The sequence below is a fragment of the Phascolarctos cinereus genome, unplaced genomic scaffold (genome assembly GCF_003287225.1).
Source record: "Phascolarctos cinereus isolate Bilbo 61053 unplaced genomic scaffold, phaCin_HiC Scaffold_726;HRSCAF=1367, whole genome shotgun sequence".
Taxonomy (NCBI): Eukaryota; Metazoa; Chordata; class Mammalia; order Diprotodontia; family Phascolarctidae; genus Phascolarctos; species Phascolarctos cinereus.
In genome coordinates, this window is record NW_027556098.1 from 144,767,046 (window position 1) to 144,783,514 (window position 16,469).

General features: G+C 42.5%; 1 long non-coding RNA gene and 1 pseudogene across 2 annotated transcripts in view; both read right to left on the bottom strand.

Annotated features, from left to right (window-relative positions):
- Positions 1–16,469, bottom strand: part of LOC110192071 (uncharacterized) — a 113,524-nt gene that overhangs the window by 39,106 nt on the left and 57,949 nt on the right. The gene's annotated exons all lie outside the window — the stretch shown is intronic.
- LOC110192069 (cyclin-dependent kinase 2-interacting protein pseudogene) lies at positions 10,987–11,601 on the bottom strand (annotated as a pseudogene).

The window sequence follows — 16,469 nt, forward strand, 5'->3', positions numbered from 1 at the left end:
AAGAAGGAAAAGGCAAAACACTCCAGTATATGCCAAGAAAACCCAAATGGGGTCATGAAGAGTCGGATATAACTGAAAAATGGACAAAAACAACACCATGTGCCTGGGCTGGGTACTGGGGATAATGGTAGTGTGCTAGTAAGTGTTAGCAAATGTTTAACAACCAGCTCAGAGGAGGAGGGAGACTTGCATGAACTATTACGGACTATTTGTGCCTAACCTGTCATAGAGCTTCCCAGATTCTTGTAGTTCTGAGCTTGAAAGGCTCCACCATAGGTTGGCCACAAATAGTCAGCCTCAAGATCAGCCACAGTTGGACACGCTGTACCTTAGTCCTCTTCTAGAACAAAAGACCACAAACAAACAACCAGGCTTAATCTGCATCCTTAACATTTCTCAACACTTTCTCAAACCTAAACAATTAACAAAACAAGGGGGGGGGGGGCTGAAGAAGTGCCCCTTAGGCATACTTAATTTCTTTGCTGAGTTCATTGTGGAGTTGTAAATCTATGTCCAGTCTGTTTTTACTCCTGATGTAGATATTGCTTTCAGCTGTTACAAGGACATTACTAGGATGTCAGAAGGAAGATGGGAAGTCCTGCAGACTTCTAGAGTTCAGAAGGCTTTTCTTTAGTCAAGTCTGGGGAAAGGAGGCCAAAATGAAAGCCAAAGACAGATGCGTTCCCCACCTTTCACCCCGCCAACCTCCAGCCAGGCACTTCCTTCTCAGAGATAGTTCTCTGTCTTCTCCACCACCAGATGATCTCTGGACTCCAAATCTTTCTGAGGCCGATATGACTTGCTATTTTATAAACAATCCCTAGGTTATGACCAAGTTCCTTCAGGCAATCTGAATACTCTTCCTGTCAAACGTCACTTCCAGTTCATGCAGTGGCTTATCTGAGACATCTAAATTGACTGAGATTGTTTCATGCTTCTTTAGAATGCCTTTGATTTGATTTGATTCAATCACTCACAACTGCCTGGTTAAAGTACCAAAGTATTCAATTCTGTCTCTTTCTTTAGGTGAGATGGGATAATTTGATTTATTTACTCAAATGACCCCTCTGCCACCCTTACATAAATACAGAATAAATATAAATATAAGGAATTACCATCATCTTCGTCATTCTAAAATCTGGTTTCTCAAAGCAACCCTTTTTCTTTCGCTCTCTGGCTGTCATTTCTGAATCCTAGGGTCTGAAAAGACTGGCAGCCAGCCCTGGCAGAGGACACTCTGTCACTCTCTCAAAGGCTTTCCCCAGAGCCTGTAGTGAGCTAGCCTAGCAAAGTGCATGTGAGGGTGCAGCCATACATGTACACCCTCGTGTCTGTGGACCCAGCCCCCACTTGCAAAAGGCCGAGAAGAAAGTGCATCCCCAGCAAACCCCTACAAGGAACATCTGGAATCTGAGCACTTGACGCCTGGGCTTCAAAGTCTCTAGTTAATGTCTTTCGACAAGCGTGTCAAAACCTGGGGATGTTCCATTTCAAGCTGACAACTTTTGTTCCCCAAACAAAGGAGAATGATGGCAAGGCGGCATGGGGCAGGCGGACTTGATGTGACACTAAAAGTTGGCGCTGCCCAGAAAAATGTGATTTCACACCTAGGCCAATGGCCAGCATTCACTCCTCATCAAGCCTTGCTCCCACTTGGGGCTGGCAGGTTGTCGAGCTGGCCCCTTAGACAGCTCCAAGGAGCTGTCCCTGCTGTAGTCATCCAACTTGCTGGTGGCCAGGGCTGAAGCTCAGCAAAGCTTACTTCTACTCCAGCCCAACTGCCCACCCTTGGCAGCCACCTGACGTCAGCTTCAATGGCAGAAGGCGATCAGGAAGGGAGAGCAGATCTGTCCAGGCATCCAGTGATCCATGTCGGCTCTATCTGCCAATCCCTTTTCTTCCCACTTCTGGCCAAGATCCCAAGGCTAGCAGAACCTTATCATAGTGTATTATTATATGGCTTCCAAAATCTCTCGGCATTAGCATGTTGTAGGGGAAAAGACCACTAGGCTGGAAGTAGGGAGACCTGGATTCCATGTCTAGCTGCACCACTGACTTACTGTGTAACCTTAGGCAAGTCACTTTCCTACTCTATTTCCCTTCTCTGTAAGATTATAATTATATACACTCTGCTTACTTAAAATAGTCTCACCAGTTAATCAATCAAACAGCATTCATTATGTCTCCTAAGCAGCAGGCCCTATGACAGTCTCTCAGGATACAAAGAAAAAAGTGAAGGGGTCCCTGTCCTCCAGGAGCTTACAGTCCAACTGGGTGAGATAGCATGTATTTTGTATGGGTATAAACAAAATAGATAGAAGATAACTTGAGGAAAGGGTACTGGCAGCTAAGGGAACCAGGAAAGGTCTCATCTAGAAGGTAGCATTTGAGCTAAAACTGTGAGGATCAAATGAGATCATTGATTTTTAAAGCATTTCCATAGGTATTGGTTCAGCAGAAAAATTATTGGTTTGGGGGAGGAGAGGTCAAGCAGCTGGTGTTAGATTCTTGGATCTGGCACTTCTTAACAGTGTGACCTCTGACCCGCAGTTTCCTCATCAGTAAAGTGAGGACAATAATTCTTGCGCTATCAGCTTCAAAGGATTACTATAAGGAAAGTGCTTTGCAAACCTTAAAGGATTGTAGAAATACGTGATGATGAGAAGGAAGCAATTGTGTAGTACCATCTTCATCACCCACCACTATCCTCACAGATCAGACCTTGTCTCCTAAAGCTTGGCTTGATCACATGTCCCTGAAAAGTAATAACAGCAACAGTAATAGTTCCTTAGTTATTGGCATAGTATGAAAAATGCTGTCACAACCAGCATCTCCTTTAGGCCTTCCTATCCCACTACACCCCTCAGAGGTAGGGAGAAACAAAGTCATTCTTCCCACTGGAAGGTTCATTGCTGTTTACAAAACAAAGACTTGAATAAATGTTTGCTGTAGTCATTTTCAGGATGGGAGAATGTAAAGAGCACTGGATTTGGAGACAAGGGAATCCTAGTGGATTCTAAATGAGTAACTCTGGGCAATGTGTTAACCTCTCTGAGTTTCAGTCTCCTAATATATAAAATGAGGTCAGGGGCATGGGGGAGAGAGGGAAGGGAGTTCAGAGGTATATTGGATCAGGCAATCCCCAAGGTCCCTCTGAGCTCTTGAGTCTATGACATTGTAGATGTTTCCCCACCCCCATTCTTTACAGGCTTGAGTTCCAGGTTACAAATAAGCACCCTGCTTCTAGAATTACTATCCCTGACCCCCATAACTCTAGTTGTCCAAAGCCTTAGTCCCTCTAACTAAACCAACTCCTCTCAGCTTCCCTTTTCAGGTCAGCTCAAGTGGTTTATACTTTGGAGCTAATGAGTTCAAGGTCATAGGCCCAATTCCAGAGGGAGCCAGCCAGTGAGAGGAAAGCTCTGGTTTCTAGCCATAGACTACACCCCTGACCTTGGCAGCTGATCTTTGGAATGAGTGCCATTGATCATATGGGGGATGGGGTGAGAGAATTTGGATAGCTCAGTGACACCAATCTGGAGACATGTCCACTTATGATTGGGTCAGGGCATCATCTCATATAATGCAAATAGCACTGGCACATTTGCCTTGGCCTTGTCACACATTTCACAAAGGGCCTGGGTGGGAAGTAGCCAGAAGGACAGTTCATTTACCAGCACTAGTCCTTGGCAAAATGATAAAGTTGGAGAAGTTTGCCTTGGGCATCTTGCCTCTACCCCTTTCAGCAGCCTTTCCACCATTCTTTGATTCCTTTTCCCCTACACACTGCCCAAATCCTGTGGTCTGGCTTCTTTTCCCAGGTAGTGCCTAGAATTTAGAACCCTCCTCTCATCACAGCTCAACTACCTCCTCTAACGGAACTAGAGTGTTATCTTCACTCCCACTAAGGTTTTAGAGACGGATGAGAATAGTGATGGCTCACATGTATATAGACCCTTCACAGTTGACGAAGTCCTTTCCTCATGATAGCCCATTAAGGCAGGTACTATAATTCAAATATTATGACTCCCATTTAACAGATGAAGAAAATGAGGCTCAGAGAAATTACATGATTTCCTCAAAATCACAGTAGTAGTGAGTAGTAGACCTAAGATTTGAATCCAGGTTCTCTGATTCCAAATCTAGCACTCTTGCCAAACACTAGTGTCTTCTGACTCCAGGTACAATGGTCTTTCCATTATACACTTCTGCCTCTCTTAATGCCATCATGCCTCCAGAAAGATTTGCATTTTTGACAGGGGAAAAAACTGTAAACTCAAAGTAATAAACCATTAATGGTGAAATTGCAAACATACTGGGGAAGAAGTTGCAATGATAAACAAATCCAGATGTGCCCATGTATGCCATCAATGACATCCTTGTTGCTAAAAGCCCAACTATAAATGCAAGCTCTCATGCTTATCTGACCCACCCATCGTCTCTTCAGCCCTTACAGGCTGACCTTGTGTCATGGTCGATTCCACTTCCTCCCTTAGGTTATGGTTCCACTGAATCCTAAGGAGCAAAGGGTCCCCACCAAAGAGAGGGACCTTTCTAGGTAGCACAGATGGGGGGATAGGGTGGACTTTGCCCAATTTTGCTTAGAAGCCTGACAATTTAAAGTGAGATCCTTATCTAGAGGGAGTATGGTATAATGGAAACAAGGCAGCATCACTAGATAAGTGATTATGGGTAAATCATGATGCTTCTGTGAGCCTCGATTTCCTCATCTGTTAATGGAGTGGGGGTGATGATGCTAGCAGGTGACTGTGAAGTAAGTACTTTGTACCTCTTGCAAGCATGGATCAAGTGTAAACTATTGTTGTTGCTATTGTTATCTTGCTTGGTATTATTCCAAAGCTGTTTCACATGTATCCATTCTGTGGGAGTCACCAGATTTCAAGCTTTTCATGAGTGGGAGCTAAATCTTGTCCTCTTTTTGTTCTGCCAGTCTCCCATGCAGCCCCTATTTCAGTTCTCTATACACCAGAGGCATTCAGGAAGTGACTTGTAGACTTGACCTTAAATATATACACTTGAAGTTGCAGAGGCTGAATGAGTTGTGATGGCTTCCATAACATGAATGTAAGGGTAAGAGTAGGGACCAGCAGCATAATGTAGTAGGAAAATACACTGATTCTGGAGTCAGAGGGCTTGGGTTCAAATCTAGACTCTGCTGAATACTCCCTGTTTGGTCTTTAGCAAGTCATGTAACACCATGGCTTCAGTTTCCCCATCTGTCAAATGAGGCTATTAGACTACATAATCTTTGAGGTCCCTTCAGTCTTTAAGGTTATGAAATTAGGCGACTTCTGAATAGTCCTAAAAGACTACATGAAGGAAGTATGTTTTAGGTCCCATTGTTGAAGACAAAATGATATGATGCAGCTGGGAATATGAGGTGGTATTTTTAGGAAGGGTATAGGAATATTCTGAAATCATTAGGGATAAATTTCCATAGTGTAACAGCCATGTTTCCTCATGAAACTCAATGCCACTTGCAGAAAGAGAAAAGGAAGCAATAAGTAGTAGAAGCAGCCTTGGGTCTCAGAGTAAAAGAATTTGATTTGATCCCAACTCAGATATTTACTGTTTGGGTAACCCTCGACTAGTCACTTAGTCTATCTGACCCTCAGTTTCTTCATTTGTATGTAACCTATGACTCAAAGGTTTATTTGCATAAGACTCTTCTCATTGGTGATTATTCAATGCTCTGTGCCAACAGGAGGGGCCAAGTTGGTGAGAGCTGGAGAGACCTTGGCCTTCGGGCTTTTAGTTTTGAGAGAGAAGTCATGCCTTCCAGACTGTCTTCAAGTCTCCAGAGGGAAAGAAAGCTATTGCATGTCAGCTTCTTCCTAGAGCCTTTCTCTCTCTTTGGGGACATGAAAAAAGTCTGGAATTCATGACTTCTCTCTCAAAGCTGGAAGCCCGAAGACCAAAATCTCTCTTCTCTTCACCTCCCGCCAACTCTGCCCCTCATGCAGGCATGAAGCATTGAATAATTTATCTCCACCAATGAGAAGAGTCTTATGAAAAAGAACTTTTAAGTTGAGAGTCACATTCCTTAAACAGGGATAAGCAGATATCATGACCTCAGAGAGACCATTCATGAGGGAAGAAAGCACTTTGTAGACAATAAAAGTGAGCTAATACTCCTGCTGCCACTTTGCTCCCCTGACAATGGGGCTGGCTCAATTTGAAATTTCTGACATCATCAAGCTACTACTCTCAGGAGGAGGGACCATCAAAAAGCCATGAGCTCTGGGAGATTCCATTCAGCCTAGATGTATTCCTGAGCTAGTCAGCTCTAGCAATGACCTAAATCAGCCTCAAAACCTAAAATAAAAAGTTTCATTGATGCCTTTTGTTTTTTCCATCACAGTCATTCACAGTATAGGCTTCACCCTGTTATTCTGGACCTGACCACTCCCTTCAACGAAGAAAAAACAGTTAAGCTAAAACAGCCGATAGAATGATAGCATACACAGCATTCTGCCTTCATAGTCTCCTGTAGAGAGGCACATAAATGGGGGTCACCCATCTAGATGGGATAGGAACCAGGAGAGGGTGGGTCTAACCACCTCATTTTGCACTTAAGAAAACAAAAGCCCAGAGGTTAGGTGATTTGCCTGAGGCCACCCAGATGGGATCATCAGAGGTGATCAAAGGTGAGATTTGAAGCATCTGATGATTTGCACCACATTGTACCACTTTGCCCCTCCTTTATAATCTGTTCCCTGGAACTGTCACTGCTTTTTCAGTTACTCAGAATGTGGCATCCCTTTAGTGATCTTGTCATTTGCACTACTACGGTCATTTTGTATATTTTCCTCTCTTTTGGGATTACATGTTAACAAGAACCAATGCAAGGTTTCCTCTAGGAGTAGAAGCACTGGTAACTGTCCCATAAGGGGAGTGAGGCACAGGAAGCTGCAGTGGCTTGTACCTCCTCTCCTGTACCTATAAATTTGTCAGAGGCCTCCCAGAACTGCAGAGCCCCTGGCTGCAGGTCTCAGCTGCCGGGGTGGGACTGCCCAACCAGGATGTCATTGTGCTGAGAATGGTTGTACCCTTCCTCTCCCATAGAAATGTTGAGTCACATTGTCCCCCCCCAACATCGAAACTATTACAGGCCCCTATCCCCTCCCAGGCCTCCAGTCATAGAGGGGCACTCTGCTCTGGGGGGCACATCAAGAATTTGGTAAGAGAGATGCTGGAGGACCCAGGAAATCTCAGGGCTGTGTTACATCGGGCATGTAACAGCCTCTCTGGGACTCCATTTGTAAGAGTCAGCCACCAGGAAAGTGATTACAATGTTGTGATGTAATGAAAAGAACCCTGGGTTTGGAATCAGAAGACCCAAGTTTGAATCCAAATTCTGCCATTTACTACCATTTTCTGTTCATAGAGTCATAAATTTAGAGCTAGGAGGGACCTTAGAGATCATTTAGTCCAATCTCATTTTTTATAAGTGAGGAAACTGAGTCACAGAGTGGGAAGGGAAGGGAACAAGCATTTGTTAAACTTCTATTGTGTGCCAAGCACTATGGAAAGCACTTTACAAGTGTTTTCTCATTTGACTGTTACACAAACCCTAGGAGATAGTGCTAATATGGTCCCCATTTTACACTTGAGGAATCTGAGACAGCCATATAGTTAAATGATTTTCCTAGGGTTACACAGCTACTAAGTATCTGAGGCAGAATTTGAACTCAGGTCTTCCTGACTCCAGGCCCAACCCTCTATCCACTGTACTACCCAACTGTCTCAGAGATGGCAAGATATTTGCCCAAGGTCACATAAACCACAAATGGAAGAACTTGAATTAGAACCCACATCCTCTTGATTCCAAATCTAGCACACTTCCTACTATATCCCATTCCTTCTGAGTGTTCCAGGTTCAGACTTTAAGACGTCAGAGTAAAAGGAACAGAAAAATCTAGCTCTCATCCAAGTGCTTGGGCAAAGATCAAAAAAAGAACATCCAGAAATCAAGAAATCCAAAGAGAAATCACAGAGTGTGCCCTCACCCAGCCCAATTCTGCACAAAGGGGCAGCCAGAAGCTTGTGGACACTAAGGACGGAGTCCAAGGCAGAAGAGCCAGGACAGACAGAGCCCTGAGAATTCTTCTAGCTTAGACCAGAAATGCTAGTATACCAAGGAACTGGAAGAATTCATCACTGGAGCAGTGATGATAGCCTGAGGGCAGGTAGACATACCTGAGGATCTCTAATCCTAAATATGGGGACAGAAGCTGGTAAAGAAACATCTCAGGGGCCCTGAAAGTTTGCTGCATGTTGACCAGACTCAAACTCAGAGACCTCGGTACTTGGTACCCAATAGAGGATACAGGGAGGCCAGAACCCTGCCAGCACTCTGAGAAGATTCTAGGGAAAGCCAAGGCCAATAGTGGGACTCCAGATAATATGGATCAGGCAAAGACGAGCCAACCACCTCCACCAAGTGTTCAGGAGCAGGCAGAGGCTGGCCCCAAGACCAAGTCCCAGTTCAGGAAGTAAGGCTGGGAAGACACCAATGATAAAGAAATGTTATGGATGTAGGGATGTCCAAGACAGAGCCCTGAAAGGCACTAACTCCACAACAATTCCAAGCAGAGCCTCAGATAAAAAACATTCCACATAAGATTGAGGACACAGACATTCCAAGGCCTTGTTATTGCTGAGTATCCTGAAGGGACGACTAACAGCAGATTATCAGAGAAAAACTTCTAGGGGGGAAAGTCATCTTATCTTTCTGGGTGTGCCTCACGTGAGGCCACTCAAAATACTAAACTCCAAGAGGAAACTGATTGTCTCTATGCATGAGGAAAAGGCCATGCCAATCCCATCTGAGTTCCAGAAAATGAATATAGACTCAGAAAATGGAACTCCAGACTCAGAAATTTGGAAAATTCTGAACATCTGGCCAGTGATGAAAATGTGTAAAGGGGAGACCCAAGAGAAAAACCCTTTTTTGAGGGGGGAGTGGCAGATTTGTGATGTTATTGGTATAGGACAGGGGTGGGGAACCTGTGGCCTCAAGGCCACATGTGGCCCTCTAGGTCCTCAAGTGTGGCCCTTTGACTGAATCCAAGTTTGGATTCCCCACCCCTGATATAGGAACTCTAGGTCTAGAAACTTCCATTACTGCTGCAAATGGGCACTACAAAGTTTAGAGAGTTGGCTGAGGGGCAACAGACTTTGCCCAAGGTGACACAGGCAAGATGTGTCAGAGGCAGGATTGAAACCTAGATCTCCCTGGCTCCCAGACCAGTACTCTATCCACTACATCAGTGAAGGATTTAATGTAAGGACACTTTAACGTCTATTTGAATTAATTAAAAAGGTAGTAGATGTTCCCCTTCTCTCTGTCACTCATTGTTAATGTTGAGAATTCCAGGATAGGATAGACAGCTGTTGAAGGAAGCTGGGAGGGAGGTGCTGGGAAACACTGTTGGAATAACTGTCCAAAATTGTGAATTATGCCTGGGAGATATTTAAAATTTGTCAACCTATTTCCTTTTTTGTTGTTGTTAAAAATTTGTAGTGCTTTAATATACATTAACTTGCTTGAGTGTTAAAATAATTCCATGAAGTACGTATCATAGGTGGTGTTATCTTCTCTTTAATGATGTATTAAGTATAAAAAGCAGCATCTGAACACAGGTCTTTTCTGACTCTGACTGTGCTACTTCATAAGGGCTTGAAAATACAGCTGGATAATGAACAATTACAAGTATCTGAAAAAGGGCTGGTTGTCTTTTAAAATTTATTGCTTTTTTAAAAAATAGCGTTTATATAGTTTTCTCTGCCCCCACTCTCCTTTGTAACAAAAACAGTTAAGCAAGTAAAATTGACACACTTCCACACCCCCAAACCCCATCAACCTATGAAAAAATGTTTCATTAGCCTTCTGATTAATATTAGTTATTTACCTTAACCTGAATTTTTTTTTAATATTTTCTTTCCATGAAACATGTCTCTTGATTCTGCTTTCTTCACTCTACATAAGTTCATACCAATCTTTCCTAGTTTCTGTTTCTTCCACAAAAAGTGCCCACATGGGGCTTTCCCTCACCTCAATCCCTCTTTGACCTCATTTTGTTACATGCCTTATAGTATACAGACAGATGAGTCAAAGGGTTCAAATACTTTAGTGACTTTTCTTGAGAAATTCCAAATTGTTGTAATAGTTGGACCAGTGCAACTCTCTACCGCGAGTATATATTAAGTGCTCCTGTCTTCAACAGCATTACTGACTTTTTGTTGTTGTTTGCCAATGTAATGTGAGGTGGAACCAGTATTGTTAAATGTTCGTTTCGCTTAGTGATTTCCTGTAATATTTTGTTAGTTAACTGCATTTCTTAATTTTGAAGGTCTTTTGTTCCCATCTTTTGAACTTAGCCAGGAAATCGTTCTTATTCTCATGTTTTTGTATCAATTTCCTATAGCAGGTTTTATTCTGTTATTTGATTAAACTATTTTTCCCAATCTAGTTTCTTTTGGTTTTGTTTGTACACATGCATTTTAATTTTATACCTCTAATCTTTGGTTTATAATTCGCCTACTTATAACTGTGAAAGCTTCTTTCATTCTCCTGGTCTCACCCCACTGCGTGGGTGGTTTTTTTTTTAAACAGTAGGCTGAGAATCCATTTGGAATTTATTGTAGAAATAAATGCTGATCTAAACATTTTCTGCCAAACATATGATCAGTTTTCCTAGTAGTTTTTGTCAGATAGGGAGGGTCAGGTTTTAAAAATAGGTACTGAATGGATGACTAGCATCACTTTAAAAGTTACTACCAGAGTGGTTAAGTGGTGTTAAGGTGGAATTGAAGCAACTCATTCTGCAAGTGAGAAAAGAAGCAGAGCTGTGACCCTGGAAGGAAATGTATGAGGCAGCAAGGGGCCTATATCATAAGACCCGGAAAGAAAGGTTCATTCTGGTCTGGGGAGTTTAGACTTAATGAAATGGTTTTGGAAAAATTATAATGCTCGATGTCCAGTTTCAAGTAGCATGCTTTCCACATCAAGCCTACTGTTCTCAACATAGGGCTGGTACAACCACATAGATAAGTAGCTTAAAATGAGATCCTGGTTTGTAACATGGGGTAGCTCTTCCACAATGATGTGTTTGAGGAGTATTTACTTCCTGTACATTTCTGGAAGCTTATGGGAAACTTCGTAGAAGTAGGTAGTGGGCCATGTACGGAAAAGAGGTGTTTAATAATTTCCATTTCCACGATGGTAATTTTCTAGTTACAAATTCCTTTAGTGGTTGATGTTAGCTTTTCCAAGTTTTCCAAGGTGTCATGAAGTTCCTTGGACAACATCTCAAGTTCCTCATTATATTTTGGATGCACCTTTTGAGAATGGAAGCCAGAAGCAATGCTGTTGCATTCTAATCCCACCTTGTCTTCAGTAAGTGCACTGATTTTGATGTTTCCTATTTTGTTCGCAACGGAAAACCCCACATTGTTGAGAGTCTTCCATTTCAATAATAAATTGTGCCAATCTGCAGCATTGTCCTTAATTTTTCTTGTGCTGACAGATAAGACAGTTCTTTTGGGAGCAACCATGCCAGAGTTTTTCACGTCCATGCCTTCAGCACCCAGGAAGTTCGAAGCAAGATCCCAACACATTTTTTTGAGAGTGGTGATTGGATATGGATTGGTCGGTGGGGTCTAGTCTACAAACACCGATATTTAGAGTTTGTGATGGAGAGGTTTCTGAATGAATGATGGAGGAAAAGGTGTGAGAAAGAAAAATCTGGCACATGGGATGGTTTGAGTGTATGTAGAACAGGGAGTGAATGCAAGGGAAGAAACAGCTTTGATTAAAGTCCCTTAGAGATTGCTCCTTATTTAGAGTGAGGGGAAAGGCATCTGAGAGCAGATCCTCCAGACCAACTCTATAGTAGGTACATAAGGAGACAGAGCCAAGCAGAGATAGTCACTTCCTGCCTGTGTAGCAGACCAGAGCTTGAGGGCTCTGGAACCTTTGCTGAGGTGGAAGCCTGGTACCTTTGATAGAATACTAGATCTGGAGGAAGGAAGCCCTGTGCTCAAAACTAGTCTCTGTTTCCTACAAACTGAGTGACCCTGAGTGTGTCCCTTAACTTCTCTGAGCCTCAGTTTCCTCATCTGTAAAATGGGGTCAATAATACCCATAGTACCTCCTCACCAGGTTATTTTGAGAATCAAATGAGATGACGCAAAGCGCTTTCCAAACTTTAATGTGCTGTATGAATGTCAATGTCACTATTGTCCCCGTGGAACAATAGCAGCTTCTGGAAAGCAATGAAAGGAGATGTTTAGGTCACAGTGCCAGGTTCGGAGCCAGAGCACTGGGGTTCAAGCCCTAGCTCTGTCACTTAGATCCTCAGCAAGTCATTTGGGCTCTCTGTGCCTCAGTATCCTCCTCTGTAAAATGACAGAGTTGGACTAGATTAATCAATCAGTGAATCAACAAATATTTGTTAAGTGCCCAGACACTGGACAGACATACAAAGAAGGGACAATCCCCACTCACAAAGAGCTTATGTTCTTTTTTTTTTTTTTGCTTTTAGGCAATTGGGGTTAAGTGACTTGCCCAGGGTCACACAGCTAGTAAGTGTCAAGTGTTTGGTCTGAGGCCAGATTTGAACTCAGGGCCGGTGCTCTATCCACTGCACCACGTAGCTGCCCCAGCTTATGTTCTAATAAGAGGGACAAGTACGTATGAAAATACGTAAAGCATAACTATAAAATGAATAAACACAAATATGTACAAAACAGTTCAATACAAGGTTGTTCAGGAGGGAGGGCACCAGAAGTTAGGGGGTGGCATGATGAGGATCAGGAAAGATCTCCTGCAGAACATGGTGCTTGAGCTCTGTCCAGGTTTTTGCCGAGCAGAGAGAGGGAAGATGTTTCCTGGTCTGCACTTCAGGGTGAAGGCCTGGAGTCTGAGGCTCATACGCTTAGCAAGCAGTGATGCAGCACCTTACAGAGTTTGGCCGAGTCCTCCTGTGTGAACTGAATGGTTGACCAGGGCGGGTCCTTCTGGCCCTGCCACAGTCACTGCCGCTCCATCTGGCCATCTTCATCACATCATCATGCTTAATAATCTCTGCATGTGATGGGGGGAAGGAGGAGGCACTGACATCAGAGAAGAAATGCTAGACTGTAGGTCTCCTGAGGACCTACCAGCTTGGCAGAAGTTAGGAAATTTCAAAGGAAGAGGGTACGTTGTACACAAGGAAACAGAGCTGTGGGCCTTCCCCTGTGGCTGCAGGATGCATATCAACTGCAACTATAACTGAACAGCAGATAATCCCTCTCATGATGCTATCCTCACTCTGGGCCAGCTCCAGGGCTGAGGATACCAAACCACAATGCAAGTTTTCCGTAGACTTCCACCCCTATTATGTACAGCCCCTCTCTCCTCCTACCACATACCCCAGAATTGTACTCTATTCAATTCAAACACCTTTTATTAAGAACTTACTATATGCAGGATGCTATGTGCTGGGTGCTGAGGGATGTTCAAGGGTGAATGAAGACTCGTGGTCTTTGCCTTCACTGAGCTTGCAGTAGAATAAGGAAGGTAAAATGTATCCGTAAATGACAGTAATACAAAAGAGAAGATGAGAAAGCCAGAGAATCAGAGCCCGAAGGGATATTAGGGGCCATCTAGTTCCACGTGCTCATTTTTATAGATTGCCCAAGGTCACAAAGGTAGTAAATGGCAGAGTCAGGATCATTACACAAAATCCTCTGCCACCAGATCCAGAATTCATTCCACTGCCTCAGAGGACAAATGTATTATAGTGGAAGGAGCACTGTGATTTGGGATTGTTACCTCGGGCCAAGCAGAGTTTAACTGAGGTAAGAGCTTTCGGCCAAGCAGCTGAAATTTAGAGGGTGTTAATCCTTGTACTTCTTCAGCAGTACTAGCTAAGCACCTGGATAGCCAGAATAATTAGTTAAAATAGGAAGCTACCAAATGGCTCATTTCCAGGTGAGCACAACCTCCATATGGTTCCACCTTGTAGCCTCCTCCTGCATTGGCCTTCCTAGAAGTAGCCTCCTGGTTCAAAGAAACCAGGCAATGTCTTGTTTTCTGAGACCCAGAAGTTTCACTAGGATTTCTCCCCTTCCTGAACTCCTTCCCCACCCAAAAAAAAAATTGCTGGTTACAACTCTGGGTTAAAATCCTGGTTCTATGATGCATCAGCTATAAACTCTGAGACAGTTAAATTCTTTGAACCTCAACTGTAAAACAGGGTATATCTCCTTCTTAGGGCTGTCATGAGATATTTGTTGAATGAATGAATGAATGAATGAATTTGATAATGGATTATAAAATGATATGCTTTGTTGTCCAGTTGTTTGTAAACTGTAAAGAGTTACATAAACGAGTTATTATTCTTTTTGTTGTTAGTGTAAGGGTTCCAAGGCAAAAGCTTGTTCCTAGCTGTAATGGTTTGGAAAGCTTCATGGAGAAGGTGGTGTTTGACTACTGGAAAAAGGAAGAAAGGACCTCGAACAACTAGCTGGGGAAGAGAACAGAAAGGAATTGTACCCCTTTGTTAAGTGGGAATCTCTGGAACCTTGGATTAATGAGATAAGGTCAACTTTTTAGTCCTTACATATAGTTGGCTTTTAATAAATATTTGTTTAAAATTGAATTGAAATTGTCTTCTGAAATGAGACTGTCCCCTGAGTAGAGATGGGGCCCAGGAGAGAACCAGCTCTGTCCTATATTTCATTTCCAGTCTCTCCACAGTCTGATCTGAATGTACCTTTCCAGGATCATCTTCACCTCTTCCAGATTTATCTCATACTTTCCTCCATCAAGTACCCTCTATTCCAGCCACACTGCATTACTCATTCACTAGGCTCTATTCTCATCCTTCCTTTCCCATCTCCTCATTTTTCATTCCCATGCTTAGCCTGGCCTCCCAACTTCACCCCATCAAATTCCTTCCCTTCCTTTAAGGTCAAGAACATGTAGTGCTTCCTCCACAAATCCATCTTTGACCACCTTCCCCTAGCTCATAGCATTTTGCCTGAACCTTCTTGCATGGAATTGAATGGAAAAGTATTTATTAAGCATTTACAATGTATCAAGTGCTATGTATCTTCCCCAACTCCTACTTGTCCTTGAAGGCCCTGATCAAGACACAACTCTACCAGGAAGTCTTTCTTCACCTCCTTCAGCTACTATGACTTCTCTTTCTCCCAAAATCCTATCACAGTTGTCTGTGGAGGCAATGAGAGGCAGTATAGCATTATTGATTGAGTAACTTGGGGCTTCGAAGACCTAGGTTTCAATATAGCCTCTGATACATACTAGTTGTGTGATATTGAGCAAGCCACTTAATATCTCTGAGACTTGGTTTTCTCATCTATGAAATACAGACAGTAATACTTGTAGTACTTCAAATGGGTTATTTTTATTTTTTCTCAATTACATGAAGAAACAATTTTTAACATTTATTTTTAAAATTTTGAGTTTCAAATTTTCTCGCCCTCCCGGGAAGGGAGGCAACCCTTGAAAAGGCAAGCAATTTGCTATAGATTATATATATATGCAGTCCTACAAAACATTACCATATTAAGTCATATTGCACAAGAAAACAGACCAAAAACAAACAAACAAGAAAAATAGTTTTTAAAATATGCTTTAATCTGTATTAAGACTTGATCAGTTCTTTCTCTGGATGTGGATAGCATTTTTCATCATAAGGCCTTTGGAATTGTCTTGGATGTATTGCTGAGAAGAGCTAAGTCATTTACAGGTGATCCCTTGTACAATATTGCTGTTACAAGGTACAATGTTCTCCTGGTTCTGCTCATTTCACTTTGTATCAGTTTATGTAAGTCTTTCCAGGTTTTTCTGAGAGCATCCTGCTCATCATTTCTTATAATACAATAGTATTCCATCACAATTATATACTACAACTTGTTCATACATCCCCAACAGATGGGCATTCCTTCAATTTCCATTTTTTTTTCCTGCTACTAAAAAGAGCTGCTGTAAGTATTTGTGCACATGTAGGTCCTTTTTGTTTTTACTTTTTGGGATACTGACCTAGGAGTGGTATCGCTGGGTCAATGAGTATGCATGGTTTTATTGCCCTTTGGGCATAGTTCCAAATTGCTGTCCAGAATGGTTGGATCAGTTCACAACTCCAGTGCATTAGTGTCTCCATTTTGCCACATCCTCTCCAACATTTGTTATTTTCCTTTTCTGTCATATTAGCTGAACTGATAAGTGTGAGGTGGTACCTTAGAGTTGTTTTAATTTGCATTTCTCTAACCAATAGTGATTTAGAGCATTTTTTCATATGACTATAAATAGCATTAATTACTTCATCTGAAAACTGCCTGTTCCTATCTTTTGACCATTTATCATTTGGGGAATGACTCAGATTGTTATACATTTGATTCAGTTCTCTATATATTTGAGAAATGAGGCCTTT